We start from the raw sequence: 19,671 nt of genomic DNA, 5'->3' as shown, positions 1-19,671 counted from the left end.
AATCCTATAGGCTGACACGAGACATCAGTTCACAGACAAGCGGGGAGAGCGATTTACCCAGGTTCGGGGCCCTCGATGAGGTAAAACCCTTACGTCCTGCCTGTCTGTTCTTTGATTATGATGACAATGGGTTACAATGGGGTGCCGAATACTTCGGCTGAGATATAGTCGAGATTGCTATTGCTAGGGTTACCTAGCTCTAAGCTTTTCCGGGCTCAGATTGCTAAGATTGTTCCTGTTCTTCGGCAGCCCCTCTCCTGGCCTTTATATAGGAGGCCAGGTCTCAAGGGTCCTAACCGAGTACGACTAGGTTTACAGTAGTTTAGATCCAATCTTTCCTTGTTTGTTCGCTTCCTTGTCTTGCCCGTCAAGGAATCTTCTGGTGCGCCGACCTAGTGGCCCATCTCGCCTTCAGGTATCTTCATGGGCCTCCAATTTGTCAATACCGGATAGGGCAATACTGGTTACCCGAAGGGTAATGCCCAAGTCACTTCTCGAAGATGTCGTAGATGGCCGGCCGTCTTAGACATCTTCGGAAGCTCCGCCCGAGAACTCTTACCGTAAGCAGAGAGACATCTTCGGAAGTTTTCCTTTTCATCGCACGAAAAATCCATTTTTCATTTTCGAGGTGCCGAAAGGGGGTGTTTTGTGAAGCATTTTTCAAAAATAGTAGACCACCTAAGATTTCCAAACCTGTCTATCTAGAAAAATAATAAACTTGGATAATTGCATTTAGGTCAAACAACCAATGTTACTGATACATCACAACAAACGCTTCACAATATGAGCTCAAGGTACAGGATAATAATTAATACATTATGATCGCTTCGACCGTAACCATGGAGCATCTTCAGCATTTAACGCGATGGTTGGGTCAATGTTCACTATGAACGGCGGAATTTCAGCAAACTTATTATAATCTTCTGACATGTCTGTCTTGTCCTCGACTCCCACGATGGTTCTTTTACCTGAAAGAACTATGTGACGCTTTGGCTCATCGGATGAGCTCATTTCCTTATGTTTTCTTTTCTTCGGTCTGGAGGACATGTCCTTCACATAGAAAACTTGAGCCACATCATTGGCTAGGACGAATGGTTTGTTTCTGTAACCAAGATTGTTGAGATCCACTGTTGTCATTTCGTACAGCTGGTCTACCTTTACCCCTTTTCCATCCAGCTTGAACCATTTGCACCGAAATAAAGGGACCTTAAAAGAAGGTCCATAATCAAGTTCCCATATCTCCTCTATGTAACCATAATATGTGTCCTTTTCCCTACTGTTAGTGTTTGTTGCATCAATGCGGACACCACTATTTTGGTTGGTGCTCTTTTTATCTTGGGCGAACGTGTAGAAGATATTTCCATTTATCTCGTACCCTTGGAAAGTCAGTACAGTCGAAGATGGTGACCCGGCCAACAAGTACAACTGATCTCCAATATCATTGTTATTAATGAGATTTGCTCGGAGCCAACCGCCGAATGTCTGCATATGTTTATGTGTAATCCAGTCTTCAGACTGCCCCGGATGTTGGGAGCGTACAATATTCTTGTGTTCAGTGATATATGGGGCCACCAAGGTGGAACTTAGTAGAACTGTGTAGTGTGCTTGAGTGAAATAAATCCCGTCCCTAAATATCATTTATTTCCTTCCTAGCGTGCCTTTTCCACTTAGTCGACCCTCATGTCGCGATTCAGGAACACCAATCGACTTAAGGTCAGGAATAAAGTCAAGACAGAACTCAATGACCTCCTATGTTCCTTAGCCCTTGGAGATGCTTCCTTCTGGCCTAGCACGGTTATGAACATATTTCTTTAAGACCCCCATGAACCTCTCGAAGGGGAACATATTGTGTAGAAAGACAGGACCGAGGATGGCAATCTCTTCGACAAGGTGAACCAGGAGATGCGTCATAATATTGAAGAAAGATGGTGGAAACACCAACTCAAAACTAGCAAGACATTGCACCACATCCTTCTGTAACCTTGGAAGACTAGCTGGATCGATTACCTTCTGAGATATTGCATTAAGGAATGCACATAGCTTCACAATGGGTATTCGAACATTTTCCGGCAGAAGCCCCCTCAGTGCAACCGGAAGCAACTGCGTCGTAATAATGTGGCAGTCATGCAACTTTAGGTTTTGGAATTTTTTCTCCGCCATATTTATAATTCTCTTTATATTTGATGAGAATCCAGACGGCACCTTGATACTGTAAAGGACTTCAAAAAAGATATCCTTCTCTGCTTTGGTAAGAGCGTAGCTGGCAGGACTTAAGCGACTCCATGTATCCATCTTGTAATACTGTTCTTGCTTGTTTTTTGGGACTTTCATACAATACTGGTCCTCCCGTGCTTCTGGTGTATCTTTTGTCTTCCCATACACGCCTAAGAATCCTAGCAGGTTCACGCAAAGATTTTTCGTCACGTGCATCACGTCGATTGAAGAGCGGACCTCTAGGACTTTCCAATAGAGTAGATCCCAAAATAAAGATTTTTTTTCTTCCACACTGGTGCGTGTCCGGTAACGACGTCATTCAGAACAGATTGACCGCCAAGACCCTTTCCAAAGATTACTTTTATGTCCTTGACCATATCAAGTAAAGCATCACCGGTACGGAGTTCAGGCTTCACCCGGTGATCTGCCTCACCTCCGAAATGATTGCCTTTCTTTCTGACGGGGTGCCTCTTTGGAAGAAATCGACGATGCCCCAAGTACACAACCTTCTTACATTTATTCAAATAGGCACCTTCGGTCTCATCTAAACAGTGCGTGCATGCATTGTATCCCTTGTTTGTCTGTCCTGAAAGGTTACTAAGAGCAGGCTAATCATTGATGGTCACGAAAAGGAACGCTCGTAGGTTAAATGACTCCTGTTTGTACTCATCCCATGCATGTACACCTGGTTTGCTCCACAATTGTAAGAGTTCTTCAAATAATGGCCGTAGGTACACATCAATGTCGTTGCCGGGTTGCTTTGGGCCTTGGATGAGCACTGGCATTATAATGAATTTCCGCTTCATGCACAACCAAGGCGGAAGGTTATAGATACATAGAGTTACATGCCAGGTGCTATGACTGCAGCTCTGCTCCCCAAAAGGATTCATTCCATCTGTACTTAGGCCAAACCTTAAGTTCCTCGCGTCATCTGCAAAATCCGGGAACTCTCTATCGATTGTCCTTCACTGTGACCCATCAACGGGGTGTCTCAGCATCTCGTCTTTCTTACGGTCTTCTTTGTGCCATCGCAACAACCTGACATGCTCTTTATTTCTGAACAGACGTTTCAACTGTGGTATTATAGGACCATACCACATAACCTCTGCAGGAACCCTCTTCCTAGGGAGCTCGCCCTCAACATCACCAGGGTCATCTCGCCTGATCTTATACCGCAGTGCATACCGGGTATTTTTTCAAATTTTCATACTCAGCGCGGTAGATGATGCAGTCATTAATGCATGCATATATCTTCAGCACCTCTAATCCTAGAGGGCAAAGAACCTTCTTTGCTTCGTACGTACTGTCAGACAATTTGTTATCCTTTGGAAACCTCCTCTTCATTATTTTCAGTAACTTCTCAAATGGCTTGTCACATATACCAGCCTCTGCCTTCCATTGCAGCAACTCCAGTGTGGCACCGAGCTTTGTGTTGCCATCTTCGCAATTTGGGTATAACTTATTTTTGTGATCATCTAACATGCCCTTTAACTTTCGCTTCTCATTTTCTGTTTCTGCATCTCTGTGTGCATCAGTGATGGCCCGACGAAGATCATCATCAATGGGCTCATCTGATGCCTCTTTATCTTCACCTCCTCCTGCATCTTCATCGTCATCATGCCCTATTGCAGTATCACCGTAGTTAGGGTACATATCATCATCCTCTTCTTCTTCGTTGTCGTCTTCCATCATAACCCCTCTTTCTCCATGCTTGGTCCAACAATTATAGCTGGGCATGAAACCTTTCCCAAGCAGGTGGGAGTGAATGACTTGCCATTCAGGGTATTGCTTTAAGTTCCGGCAATCAACACATGGACAACACATAAAACCATCCGCCTGTGGGTTTTCCTGAGCCACACGGATAAATTCTTTCAGGGCCGAAGTGAACTCGGGTAGACGTCGGTCAACGTACATCCATTGCCGCCGGTTCATCTACATCAAATAATTAATTAAGTTTATCAAAAAACTATTACAAAACATCAGAATATTTATAAATAGTGGAAATTAGCACCGTACAAATGAAAGGGTAAAGTTGCTTAACCTTGATCGAGGAGGAAAGAAAGAGGAGAAAGCTTAAGTGTCGCTCCGGCACCTCATATAATTTTTGTTTTGTGTAAAATCAAGCGGCATCATTCTCTCAGACATTTCATCGAGCACCTTATGTGCATGCCAAAGAGAAGCAAGGTAGCACTCAACACACGCACCTTTCTCCTAGAAAAAATGAAGTGAGTTGGCTGATTGGGGGTGAGCTGAATATATAGGGCAAAGGGTCCTTTTGCACCGGTTCGTAACACGAACCGGTGCTAAAGGTCCCGCGGATAGCACGTGCCTGGCGACAAACCTTTAGCACCGGTTCGTAACACGAACCGGTGCTAAAGGTCCCTCGAACGTCCAAAGGGCACGAACCGGTGCTAATGACCCCCTTTAGCACTGGTTCGGTGCAAAAGCTCTTTGGGGTAAAAAACGAAAGCCCTTGTTTCTACTAGTGGTACGGTGGCCTCATCGAAGAAGATGATGGACTGGTTGGTGTGGTGGTTTGCGGTTGCATTGGAGGACACACGGTCATCCATGGAGGCAAGGATAAGAATGCAATGATCAGTACAAGAGGATAATGTGTGGGACTGTGGGAGTCACACTCACGGTGCGGTGGGTCGGGCCATGGAGTTGTCGTGCAGACTGAAAGATGAAATTGGATGACTGAACGGCGTTAGACACAGTGTTGGTAGCTGGCTGTACGGCAATGTTCATTCCATAAGTATATATATACCTTATGATACATTTTCTTAATTAGTAATAAATCAAATTTCACAATTTATATATCTGCATGTGATTAGCATCGGCAATATATAAATGACTATAACATGGTCTAGTTTTGCCTGTCAAACAGATGGAACCAAGTTCTTTTCCGATTGAAGTGAATACCAAATCTTCGTTTCTACATGGTGTTGCGCAAGCGCGTCTATCTACTGTCAATTGCTCAAAAGGAACGGTTCCAATACTACCTATTAGTAGTAAACTAGACCAAATTACATTACACAGTAATTATCAAGTAGGTCATATGCAACAAGAGGTGAGTTTTCTATATTTACTCTTGGAATTATATATCTAGTTATCATAGGTTTATTATTCAACTAGAATATAGTTATTTTCTGCCTAGCAAGAGTATCATACTTTTTAGGGATTTCTATTCTCGTGCCCTCAGGTCCTTAGTTGTACTCAGTTTTCCCCACCTCCTTAGTTTTTTCTCAGTTTTCTTTAAGTCTTTGTCTGAAACCCGCAGAAGGAGTTCGGACGGAAGGATTTTGTTAAGTTGACCGTTCTGTGCTGACGAGTGGGGTCGTGTCGTTTGTGGGGTCGCGTCGTGTGTGGCTGGTAGGAAGGGACCGCGTGGGACAGGACGAGAACGTGTTTATGTGGCTGTAGCGTGTGAGACCGTAGCGTGTGGAGCCGTGTGGGTCCAGGACATGGGCAAGAGTGGTTTATGTCTCTTTCGCCCAGATTAGCAGTTTTCAATGTACCTTTTTCCTCTCTCTCGCTCGATCTCATTCATATTTGATAGCCCAAATTGGTAGCAAATCTATAGCAGCTTCTCCTTCTGTTTTTTAACGCCATTCATTTCTTTATGCCTTTGTTTTTACCCAATCAGGTAGGAAATCTAGGGCACAAATCCAGAGAAAATATAGGATAAGCTGCATACAACAGCCAACATAGCATAGATATATTCACGACAGATCCAACAGTAGTACCGATAGATACAACATAAGCTACATTTTACATGAATGTAAGCTGCTCTACAGATAGAGCAGTCACATACAGAGAGTGTAGTAGGCACGTTCAACGCCTCCAGGTAGCGCATGTGACTCGCTTGGAGGTTGCGCAGGTGAATCCCAAGTGCTTTGTGTTTGGCCATGAACGCATGCACGTTCACGGTCGTTCCAACTCTAGCGCCGCATCTGCCAATGGATTCACCAGGCAGTTGAAGTCGGTGGCGCGGTGCTTCCTGTTGCAAAAGGGGCACTTGTAAATGCCTCGAGCAAAGGGGCCATCGTAATGGCCGGACTGCAGCCTCCTGAGGACGTGACGAGTCTTGGTGTGGAAGGACTCGTCGTCGCTGTCGACGTCGCTGCTCTGCACCTGTCACGTAGCACCAAAGATCGTGCAAAAACACGGAGTAAATTGCAACGATGATGGAATAGAGAGTGAACAAAGATCATGCATGATAATATGGGCTCGAAAAAACGAGGTAGCCTCAGTTACATTGGACACACTTATATCTAGGATTTGAATCAGTAAACCAAAGATCATGCACAATAAATTTGTACACACCAATTGTTTACTAACCAAACCCTGAATCAATTTGTACCCAAATATTCATCATCATCGACACAAATCTTAAACAAAAGCAAATCACAAACACTAATAACTCAAGATCTAACACAAAAGGATTGAACTAGGTACAGACGAACCCTAATAACGCAAGATCTAACACAAATGTATTGAACTAGGAACAAACAAACCCTAATAATGCTAGATCTAACACAAAAGGATTGAAATGAGATAAGAACAAGGGAGCAAAGGGTTAACTCCGGCTCGTCGTCGACGATGCTGGTGTCGTAGGAGTTCTCCGGCGCGACGTACGACACTGGTTCGTACGGGTTCCAAGCGACGGGGGCCTGAACGGTGGCGGCGGCCGATGCGCCGGTGGCTGATGCGCCGGCTGCTACGTTGGAAGCAGCGACAAGGGCCTGGACGGGGGCAGCGGCCGATGCACTAGCGGCTGATGCGCCGGCAATGGGCATCTCATTGTTCTCCATCACCGGCGGTTTTCTTCGGGGTTTTTTCTTCGGTTGTGGAGAAGATGATGGGACAGGAGAGGCGGTTGCAGTGAGAACGTGCATCGAGGGAGAGAAAAATGGCTCTATAAAGATGAAGGTGGCGTGTAAACACGCGTCCGCTATGCACGGCTGCAGCGTGCACCGCGACACGAGTCTAACCCTTGGACATTTGGTGTACTCAGTTATAACCTCGAGCCTTATACAGAAATTTTATCTGTACTCAGTTTTCCTCTCGAGTACTTAGACTAAAAAGTGCAATATACTCAGTTTTACCCTTAAGTAGTTGGTCAACAGAGAGTCAACAAATGAGATTAACATATCTAATTGAGTCTTTTGATGCGCAAAAAAATCCAAAAAAATAAAAACATAGTGGCACCTACTCATGGAGTCTTCCTACGCAACCTGCCACCTAGAAAACCTTAACAAACATATATAAATCAAGTTTTACCATAAATTGCCACTTCTGAGAATCACTAGTGTAGCTATGAAGATGCATGGTTTTCCACTCAAACCCATTTGCAAAACATCTTCCCCAAAAACATAGTTTGTCTAAATGATGTCATAATTGTCACACTCATGTATATTTGAATTGCAATTAATTTGATGTAGCCCAATATGAATTATATATACAAAAACACGCATTTTTCATTTTGTAATTATTTTGTTTGAATCCCTTAGTCTATTTACTATTTATGTGCCCTTGGATTCTTAGTACTACTCAATTTTGCCCTCAAGTTCTGTCACAAATGCTCTCAGAAGCCCAAACTTATCCTGATTGGTTGAGCCGTTGTCACACGGATCGACTCCACGAACCGTTGATCAACTGATCTAACGGGCAGTATACCTCTCTCCGTCTCTTCGTGGCCACCCCTCTCTCTCTCTCTCTTTCTCTTCGTGGCCACCCCTCTCTCTCTCTCGGTGGAGAGTGCCACCCCTCTATTTATGTGCAATAACGAGTTTTCCACGTAATATAGTTTGCGGATTTCGGTTAATTCATTATTTGTCACCCCTCTAGCAATTATCAACTATATTTAGCTTTCATTTTCTTTTAGGGAATATAGTTTGGGATATAGTTTTGGTAATTTGAAACGGCCCAAAAGTGGTATAATTTTGGTATAAACATGAGGCATACATATTTGTGGATTTCAGTGAATGCATTATCGTCACCCCTCTAACAATTATCAACTATCTTTAGCTTTCATTTTCTTTTAGGGAATATAGTTTGGGATATAGTTTTTGTAATTTGAAACGGCCCAAAATTGGTATAATTTTGGTATAAACATGAGGCATACATATTTGCGAATTTCGGTGAATGCATTATTGTCACCCCTCTAACAATTATCAACTATCTTCAGCTTTCCTTTTCTTTTAGGGAATATAGTTTGGGATATAGTTTTGGTAATTTGAAATGGCCCAAAAGTGGTATAATTTTGGTATAAACATGAGGCATACATATTTGCGGATTTTGGTGAATGCATTATTGTCACCCCTCTAACAATTATCAACTATCTTTAGCTTTCCTTTTCTTTTAGGGGATATAGTTTTGGCATATTTGGGGGATTTCGGTGAATGGATTATTTTTCACCCCTCTAACAAATATCAACTTTCTTTAGCATTCCAATATAGCTGGTAATTTCGGTGAATGCACACACTAACTATGAAAACAAATACAAGTACATGTAACTGAATAATGGATTTGTAACAAGGTATCCCTTGTAACAACTTCTAGCGCCTGGTGAGTAATGATAAGAATCGGATCGCAATTATACAACAGAAAAAACAACCAGCCATCAGATTAGCTTGCTTCTTTAACTCGATCAGCTGCCTTAACTGCTTGTTCATTTTCTTCAGTTCTCCCTTCACTTCCGCCAGTCCTGCATTGGGAGCATTAGGCATAATCGGAACGGCTCCTCTCTCTGCCGCATTCTCTACAACAAGTCCCCCCCTCACAAATTGCACTCCTCAATAGCGCCAATTGATTCTTGCAATTGAAGCCTCTGAACGTACACATCGATCCACTCGAAATGCATGCATTTTTTCAGGATCTGAAAACAACAACGTGAACCCTAAATCCCAAATTCGAGGGAATAACAAGAAAATCGAGAGAAAACAGAGAAATTGGAGCGAGATCTAACCTTATCCCCCTCTCTATATGGCAAGATCTCGCATGCAAGGAACTCACGTCCACGGTTGCCGTTATCGTCCGTCTTACAGATCGACCGCTTCAGAGGCTCCTGGCGTGGGCAGTCAGGGCATCTTGTCAAAGGCACGGGTCCATACTGCGGCCATGAAGAACGGGAGGTCGAAGAGAAACTAGACACCACCCGCCTGCGGAGAAGGGCTGCCGCTGGCGGAGAAGAAGAACAATGGGGCGCGGGGAAAGAAAGGGGAAACAATGGCACGGGCACGGGCGCGGGGAAAGAAAGGGGAAGCAATGGCACGGGCACGGGCGCAGGGCTGGCTCGGGCTCCCATTTTGCAACGGTCACCTGGGTAAGCTGTGGGTCCGACGCGCTAACGTGGACAAGTTGTGGGTCCCACGATGATCTGAATAAGTGGATATGTGTCCACTGCGGGGCACCAACAGCGGCCCCACTTGCCAGCACCAACCAACGTCAACTAAATTATAGGCATTTTATGCCATACACTACTGGACTTGGATGTTTGTGGTTAATATTTACTCAGTACACTGACCCGTCATTAATTGCTTTGTTTTGTAGGAGGCAGGAATCAGATATTTTGATGATTTATATGGCCGTGCGAGCTACAGTAAATGTTTATGAGCCAAAGGTGAAAAAAGATAGCGAGGATCTTAGCCAAACAGGGATTCAAATTAATAATAGGCCAAAGGGTCAAATAGACGGTATAGTTGTTTGTTATTCGGTAGCTCCAGGCCACGGTGGTGACAGATTTTCTAGGTTTCACATTGTTTGGGTAAGCCGTAATATTTCTTGGATAAACATTATGGTATCAAATAATAAAATATAAAGTAAAATAAAAAATATAACTTTATATATTGTTTTCTTACAATTAAATAAACTTGGGTAACAGAATGATGGCGTACGAAACATGTCCTGTGTGGATCTCAATTGTCCGGGTTTTATACAAGTTAGCCACAATGTTGGTCTTAGAGGGAGAGTACAACCTGTTTCGGTCTACAATGGACCACAATATGTGATAAACATTTTTGTTTTCAAGGTACTATTTTATTCATCAAATTGTATTATTTACTAATTATTATATATCGTGTACATGTGCACTTAGCTCACTTCTTATAAATATTTTACTTACATGACTTTTTGGGTGTGCAAAACATATTTAGGTAGCTCACTATGGTATTAGTTGATTTACTTAAGATAGTAACATGGCATAAAATGAACTTAACATTTACCATACGACTAAATCATTTCCAGATATGTAAAATATTTGAACTTCGCAAGGCTAGACAAATATATTATCTTTATTTACATCCCCTGTTATCTGAAAATGTTACATGAAGAATTTCCTTCCGTATATCTCCATAGGAATAGAATCAATGCATGTGTTCTAGAATACTTAGCAGCTATTGGGATTCCATATCATTGTATGTGTTCAATAACCTTCCAATTCGCATGTTGGTCAACTGTAGGATCCAAAGACAAATAATTGGTGGTTGGCATTAGGGTGAAGACAATGCAGTAATTGGATATTGGCCAAGTTCACTATTCACCCGCCTTAAGGATAAAGGTGATTTTTCATTTTGGGGTGGGAATGTTTATGGCCCAACTGCTTCATTAGACTCTCCACAAATCGGTAGCGGGCATTTTGCCTCCGAAAGGTATGAAAAAGCTGCTTTTATGAGAAACATCCAGATTGTTGATGGAAACAACAAGCTAGTTACTCCAAACAAATACAAAAATCTTATTGGCACTAGTGATGTAACAAAATATTATGTGGGTGGTTATAAAGTTGATAAGCATGGTATGCATATCTATTATGGTGGACCAGGTATTTTTTTAGTATAAGAACGTTGTTTACAAAATCCAATAAAGTTGTTATTATCTTCTTGAGTTGGGCATTTATAGAATTATTATAATATATTCAAGTGTTTCTTTCGGGGGTGGATGTCAGTCATTCTAAGATGATGCTCACATGAGAAAACAAGCATGAATAGCATATCCAAGAGTCACAGTTGTAATCTTATCCTTCGTGGCTGATAGTAGATAGCATGGATTTTCTTTGTTCTGGTTCGACTTACACATACCACTGACAAAACTGATCTTGCCAACGAGGGAGTTGCCTTTTGCCAGCTCATTATTTTTCATTGATCTGAAGTTGCTTATACTTTTCCAAACCATCAAATAGATAACAATTTTTTTGATAAGGGAATATATTAATATTGACATATACTAAATACACATAGCTTCTGCAACAACGCAGTACCCGCTACGGTACTCCAGTCATAACAACAATAGTACAACCACCACCAAGATAGCACTTGAAATACAGGCTCTTCACAAGAGACGCCTCCAAGAAGACAACAGTGCACAAGCGCCATCGTTGCCTTATCAAAACATCATAGGTTTTCACCCTGGAGATAGTCTCCATCTCAAAACAATGCCTTCAACAAGACCATTTCCAGGCACAACCAACTAAGGCTAGACCTTGAATTTTCACCCTGAAAGGTAAGACTCTAAACTTCACCTATGTTGTCGTCCCCACTTGCATACTGATGTTACGAGACACAGAATACCAAGCAAATCCCTCAACAACACCACGACTCAATCCTCTGCTTCTAGTCCTCAAATCCAGCCTTCAAGAAATTATCCATCTCCGATACACCATGGACCAGAATGTCATCTGCTGGCAACACAGAATAGAGCTTCACGCCACTCCCTCCAGAACCAAACAGTCGGAATAAAAGCTTGGGTGCGCACGATCGAATACCTCCAAAACCAGCAAACTCAAAGCACGAGCACTGTTACATTTGCCATCGGAACCTTCCGGAACTCAACATCCAGCCAAATCCAGAGGGACAGGCATAAGGAAGATCTTTGTCTTGGCGCGGGAAAGATCCGAGGACCACCACCTTTATTCATGCCGATCGAGCAGCCCCCACGCGACCCACCGGAAACCTGCAAGCTGCCGCTGCAAACGCTACCAACGACCCAGAGGGCGAGGCCAGCAGGGGAAGGATACGACAATGAAGTGTCGATCCTCCGTCGGAACCGGCCCAACGCGCAACGAAGATCGAGATCGGGGGGAGGGGGACATACAGATCGAGATCTAGGATCACCGCCACCGCCACCCGTCGGCCCAGCATCTTCACTCCATCCATGGTGCCACCGGGAAGAGATCTCCGCCTCCACATCGACCAGGGGCGCCGCCCTAGATGCTGCACGGCGATGACCCGACCAGACCCCATCCTGGCGACCATGGCGAGGATCCCCGGTGACCTCCACCCACAACCACCTTTGGCGGTTGGGTCCGCCGCTACCGCTTCGAGGGTCGGTGGCAGCAGTGGGGGACTTGTCGGCGGCGCGGTGAGATCGCCCGCGGAGTCACCCTAGGGAGCGGCCCGCAGGGGGTACATGTTCGTGTTGTGATTTGTTCTAAAAATGGGGAGAATTTCACTTCCCGGCCTCTGCAACAACTAAGGATACACACAACCATTAAGCATGAGTACTAAGATTTTTAATCTTAGTAAGATTTTTAAGGAAGCACGCAGCCATTAAACGGGAATCTAAATTCGCGTCAGCGAGGATTTGAACACAAGTGCTGGATTTGTACATCCACTGCTCCAACCAGTTGAGCTAGGCTCACATCCAAATAAATAGAGAACAAATAGCGGTATAAGCTAATTAAAGTATAGCTGCATATAAACAAAGTTGTGTATAATAAAACTTATAAATAAAATATATAATGCGGATTTGCTTACCATGGTCATGGTGCTACCTACACACCCTTAAATAGCCGTTGGGAATTTCTTCCTCATCTATGCTGCCGTTTGGCTCCGTTAAAACGTATAATCTGTGATGCCATTTCTATCTACAAAAAAGGTAGGCAATGATGTTTGCCTGGTCACATCCCCACTACCCCGCTGGTTCGTGACTACTGCCTAGCGTCCGTCGGAGGTCCGTAATGATCGTCCGCTGGCGGTGCCCTAGGCTGCAACCCTGGCAGGTGGCCGTGGGCCGGTGCTCCGCGAGCCTCCAACGTCGGCGAGGAAGACCAGCGCCTGGCCGGAACACCTCCGACGTATGGGCGAACAGAATTGCAATCTGCATCAATGATGCCACGTCCGCTGAGGCAAAAGCATCGAATACTTGCAACCAGTGCTCGAGGTTTCCTAAGAAACGGCAATGAGAACAAATCGAATTTTAACATGAATTATCTAAGAAACTAAAGTATTTTTCCAGGATGAATAATAAGTAGATAAACTGATGATAAAGTTGTAGAAGCAATTTGGGATGGCAGATCAAAGCAGGTCTAAGCCGCAGAGTTCGTATAAAAGAGATGGTTTCGAATGGATTTTAGTGTCAGTCTATGGGGCTTCCAAGATGCCCATAAAGCTGATTTTTTAGCGGAATTAGTGCGAACATGTGAGACTGAAACATTACCTATGTTGGTAGGTGGTGATTTCAATATTATTTGGAAGCATGAAGAAAAAAATAATAATAACTTTAAGGCTCGTTGGCCTTTTGTCTTTAATGCAATTATTGAGCATTTGAATCTGCGTGAAATTACTCTATCAGGGAGACAGTTTACGTGGGTGAGTCGTCGAGCGGAACCAACTTATGAGAAGCTAGATAGAGTTATAGCTTCCATCTCTTGGGAAAAATTTCCCCTTAGTCACTGTTCATGCATTGACAAGGACGGATTCTGACCATACACCAATTCTTATTGATTCAGGGGTGAAAGCACACTTGGGTAATAAGCCTAAATTTTCTTTTGAGTTGCATTGGTTGAGACAAGAAGGTTTTTTCGATATGATTGAAAAAGAGTGGAATTCGGTGATGGTAGGTTTGAATCCGATGGATGTTTGGTTGAATAAGCTAAGACATATAAAAAAGTTTCTGAAAGAATGGGCAAAAAATCAAAGTGGGAAATATAAGAAAGAGAAGGAGAAACTACTAGGTGTTATTGATCATTTAGATGTGAAAGCTAAAACAAATAACTTGAATTTGTCGGAAAGAGAAGTTCTAAAAAAGCAAATGATGAGCTAAATAAATTAAGAAAAGAAGAGGAGTCTAAGTGGGCTCAAAGAGAGAAGGTTAAACATGTCCAGGAAGGGGAAAATAATACGATATACTTCCACTTGGTTGCAAATGGAAAGCATCGAAAAAAGAAAAAATTCAGTTAGAACAACAAGAAGGCACCATTGTTGGTGAAGATAATCTCAAAGTCTATATATTACTGAATTCTATAAGAAATTGTTTGGGGCACCAGCTCCAAATAATATTTCACTAGTTCCGGAGGAGGTGCAGGACATACCTCAGATCTCAGATGTTGAGATTGAGATCTTGACTGCTCCTTTTTCTGAGGAAGAGGTTTATGAGGTGATCTCACAGATGGAGTATAATAAAGCTCCTAGGCCCGACGGTTTCCCGGCGGAGTTTTATCAAAAAAATTGGGTGGTAATAAAGGATGAATTGATGGCGCTGTTTAATCAGTTAAGTAATGGGGACTTGCCTCTTTATAAACAGAATTTTGGCATAATCACGTTATTACCTAAGCAAGAGGATGCAGTTCAGATACAACAATATAAACCAATTTGTTTATTAAATGTGTGTTTCAAAATCTTTACTAAAGCTGGTACAAATCGTATAATGTGTATTGCTCCAAGAGCTATAAAGCCAACACAATCGGCTTTTATGCCAGGGTGGAATATATTAGAAGGGGTGGTCATTTTGCATGAAACTATTCATGAGTTACATAGTAAGAAAATGGATGGGTTTTATTCAAGATTGATTTTGAAAAGGCGTATGATAAAGTAAAATGTCTCTTCTTACAACAGACTTTAAGAATGAAGGGATTTGCTCCAGAATGGTGTACAATGGTTCAACAGCTTGTCAAGGGGGGGGTGTAGGTGTAAAGGTAAATGATGACATTGGTCATTATTTTCAGACAAAAAAAAGCTTGAGACAAGGAGATCTGTTGTCTCCAATGCTCTTTAATATTGTAGTTGATATGCTCACCATCATAATCGAACGAGCGAAGAGTGATGGTCAAGTGGGGGGCTTATTCCTCATCTGTTTGAGGGTGGCATCTCTATATTACAATATGCTGATGATACAATCCTTTTTTGGAGCACGACCTCTTGAAAGTGGTTAATATGAAAGTAATTTTATGTCTGTTTGAAGAGCTCTAAGGACTTAAAATAAATTTCCATAAAAGTGAGATTTTTTGTTTTGGTAAGGCAAAAGATGAGGTTGATCAGTACAAGCAAATTTTTGGATGTGATGTTGGCTCCTTACCTTTTCGATACTTAGGTATTCCAATTCATTACAGAAAACTTAGAAATTCTGATTGGTATCCAGTGTAGACCCGATTTGCAAGCAAATTAGGATGCTGGAAAGGAAAATTACATTCCTATGGAGATAGACTTGTTCTTATCACTTCAGTTTTAACAAGTTTACCTATGTTTATGTTGTCCTTTCTAGAGATACCTATTGAGGTAAGGAAAAGACTGGACTTTTATAGATCGAGTTTCTTTTGGCAGTCCGATGAAAATAAGAGAAAATATAGACTTACAAAATGGAATATTGTCTGGCGATCCAAAAATCAAGGGGGGTTAGGGATGGAGGTTCTTGAACTCAAAGATAGATGTTTATTGAGTCAGTGGCTTTATAAACTTCTTAATGAGGACGAGGTGTGGCAAGAACTGCTATATAATAAATATCTAAGACAAAAAACCTTATCTGAGGTGACAGCTAAGCCTACTAACTCTCCTTTTTGGAAGGGATTGATGGGGGTTAAGGATGATTTCTTTAGTAGAGGTTTTTTCAAAATTGGTAATGGAGCAAATACTCGTTTTTGGGAAGATTCTTGGTTAGGAAAAGTACCACTAGCCCAGCAATATCCATCTTTATATAATATTATGCATCACAAAAATGTAATAGTAGCCCATGTGTTAGCTCAGACACCTCTGAATATCAGTTTCCGATGGATGTTCGTGGGTAACAAATGGATTTTGTGGTTACAGTTATGCCAAAACTTATGATGGTTAATCTAAATGAAGAAAACGATTGATTTGTTTGGATTTGACAACCAATGGTTTGTTTATGGTCAAATCTATGTATGAAGATCTTATGAATGACCACACCCCTTTCTTGAGAAAATACCTATGGAAAGTTAAAGTCTCACTTAAGATAAATATATTTATATGGTTTCTAAATAATAAGGTTTTGCTACCTAAAGATAATTTAGCTGAACGTCGATGGAATGGGTGTACGAAATGTGTTTTTTAGGGAGAGCAGGATACTATTGAACACATCTTCATAACTTGTCCTTTAGCTAAACTACTTTGGCGTACGGTCAATTTCACATTTGATCTTCCACCTCCAACCAATATTACGAATATGTTTGATAATTTGTTAAAAGGAGTCGATAGACAATCTAAGGCATTCATTCGTATTGGAGTGTCTGCCTTATGTTGGTCTATATAGAGGGCGAGGAATGATATTATTTTTAATAAAAACAATCTTTTCACTTTTTGCAGGTTATCCATATGGTGGCACATTGGGTTCAGCTGTGGGCTTGTTGTCACCAGAGGGACATCGGGGTGCTATGGCTACTGGCTGCACACGGCTCCAGATGGTCGCTCGGGATATCTTGTGCCAGGATGGTTGGCGATACACTAGGCGATTGCATTGATTTGCAGTCTTTTGCTGTTTTATTTCTTTCGCTGGTTGATTCTTGTATCAATCCTGAGAGATGTTTAAGATGTTCTAAAACCTTGTACTCACTTTTTAATAAAACGCCGTGTGCATCATCATGATGCAGAAGCCAGAGTTTTAATCCCCATTTCGAAAAAAAGGCAGCAAAGTTCGTGCAAGAATGCCAATAGGAAATACGGCGACCAATGTTTTTCAGCAATGCGACAAATCTTTTTGATAAAGAAAAGAAACCCATATCTGACTAGGAATATGAACCAGTGCAGACTTATCAGTTCTTGTGAGACCATGGATGAAAGAAACGGAAGAGATCATGAACCAAATTTCATTCAGAATCAGAACACGCAAATACTGGCATTTTTGTAGACACAAAACCATCAGGTTGGCTCTAAAGCTTACAGAATCATCATAAAGAAGTAAGACTGATCCAGCTGACGGAAGCAATAAGCAAATCCATCCTCAAATCTATGTGACTAATCACACGGCAACAGTTGCTGATGCAGTCTGTTGTTCTGTAAAACTTTAACCACTTCGGTGGGTTTCTCCCTTCTATATTAATACATGCAAGACTCTTGCATGGTTCGAAAAAAGTCTGATGCGGTTTGCGTGAAGCGTCGCCGCCCTCCAACGGCGCGCCTCTTGGTAGCACCAGCAGCACCCAACCACAAATGTGATCCCTAGCATGATGATGACAACTAGGGACACGATGGTTTCGACACGCCGTGAAGGGTGGAACCAGCGCTTGAGCCCCGTGCCAGTTTCGTGGTAGCTCCCCTTGAAGTGTGCCGCCTTTCCATCTGCAAAAACAATACCGTAAGAATGTTAATTTTAAAAGTTTATAATAAGGTGAATCTGCTATCTGAATACACGGAGTATACAGTAGAGATAGCATGTAAAAGCTATCCCAACAAGTATTTATATAGATAAGCCCATTATAAGAATTATCCCCGTGAGAGGAATAAAATATCGCTATATAAAATTTCCCTTCATATCTATAAATCAAGATCAATGTAATTAATTGTTCGGTTTAAATATGGGAAGTGCAGATATCGTAGTACAAACTTTCTAATATATTTAAGACTTGAAATAGAAATTTGTTTCAAAATTAGTTATAGCGTGATTCATGCATGCAAATTCTCTGAGTTTTATTAATGCAAATAAAAATAAATACTCAAGCATGATGTATCACAGGCATAGCATGGAATAGAAAAAAGACTTAAAAAAGAAAGAAAAAAAAAAAGCCCGACGCCTGAAGTAATAGAAACTGCTACCTCCTACTATGTAGGATACTAGCACGCCTAACCGTACAAACAATTGAGCTACGGTGGTTTCAGTGTTAACTTCTGGTGTGCAGGAAGCTGAGTAGAGGCTGATAAGAAGCAGAATCTGCCTATACATAGGCAAGAAGCGAACAAGCCAACAAATCACAGTAGTACCTACCTGATCGTAGAGGCCGCGAGCGAATGAGCAGGAACAGCAGCAAGTTTATGGATTATTAGCTAGTAGCTAGTAGCTGCATGCGCTCCTGGGTGCCAGTTCTCGACTCGTTGTGATGGGTGGATCCAATGCTCGAGCCCGGTGCGAATAAGTTGGTGGTAGCTGTGCTCAGAATGTGCCGCCCTATCCATCTAAACCAGACTATTCCGAAGGGGGGGGGGGGGGGCCAAACTTGAGAGAAACTCTGAGATTTTGAGGGTCCTGATTTAGCAGTCTACTTGCAAGCGTAAGTTCTGTTTAAAAGTCAGATTTGGCCCCTAAAGTCTAAAGAAATAGTTAAACATGGCCTACCGAGTTGGTCAAAGGTCAGGTGCATATTATCCGTTGGTTCCTCGAACTAGCATGGTTTTGTTTTGCAAAAGTACACATCGAAATTGCGTTCAAATCTAAGCACGTGAGCAAGCAAACAATGCATTTATTTACAGATAAACACTACACAGTTCTGAACTACGGGCTGGGTAATTTCAACATGCGCAGACGGCGATGGCAACTGCTACCGCCAGCGCAATGACCAAAGCCAGGATGACAATCTGCGCTCGGCAAATCTGCCAGAGACTCCTCCTGCCACATACCATATTTCTGGTTCGACTTGATTTTCTTCATCTGAAAATAAATAAACTTCTGTATTAGTACGAAACAGGGACATACCTGAGATTTTGGTGACCCTGTAAAAATTCAAAAGCCCTATATATAATAAGAAGATATAACCAAAATAATATGGAGTAATAGTTTTACGAATTTCGGCCCTTAATCCTTGTTGCGGGCTCAACGAAATTTTTTTTAGCCTATATTGTGATTAAATCTGCGAGAAGTATTTAGAGCCAGAGGGAGTAGCATATCCATGTATGATAATGTCAAAGCCTAAAATATATGTGGAACAAAAATCTAACATGTTATAAGGTGAATCTATGCTAAGCCGATGCATGCCGTAGCTATGTGTAAGTGGTGGGGTGGGGGGGGGGGGGGGGGGGTGGGGGCGCCCCCCAGACTTGAAAGAAACTCTGAAGGAAATTTTATTTTAGGGACTAAGAAGGAAAAAAAGTTGGTCAGTGAAGCCAAGTCGGTGGTCAGTTTAACACCGGTCGTGGTGAGTGAAGCCTCGCAGGCCGATTTAGCCGTCAATGTTCAATGCCCTTGGCATTCTGGCTGGCTTGCCACAAACGGAAGCACGCCACATTCTGCTTAGCACTCACTCCACTACATTTGCAATAGGTTTGAGCTGACCGTGTGGATATCGATAAGACCATCTCC

The 19,671-nt window shown here is 42.3% G+C and overlaps 1 pseudogene; it reads left to right on the top strand.

The window, feature by feature from the left end:
* Window positions 1-19,013, top strand: part of LOC139838279 (protein neprosin-like) — a 39,304-nt pseudogene extending 20,291 nt beyond the window's left edge.
* Window positions 19,014-19,671: the final 658 nt, after the last annotated feature.

Source organism: Lolium perenne, chromosome 3, assembly GCF_019359855.2.
Source record: "Lolium perenne isolate Kyuss_39 chromosome 3, Kyuss_2.0, whole genome shotgun sequence".
Lineage (NCBI taxonomy): Eukaryota > Viridiplantae > Streptophyta > Magnoliopsida > Poales > Poaceae > Lolium > Lolium perenne.
The sequence above is the reverse complement of the archived record's forward strand: the minus strand, read 5'-3'. Positions and strand labels throughout refer to the sequence as shown.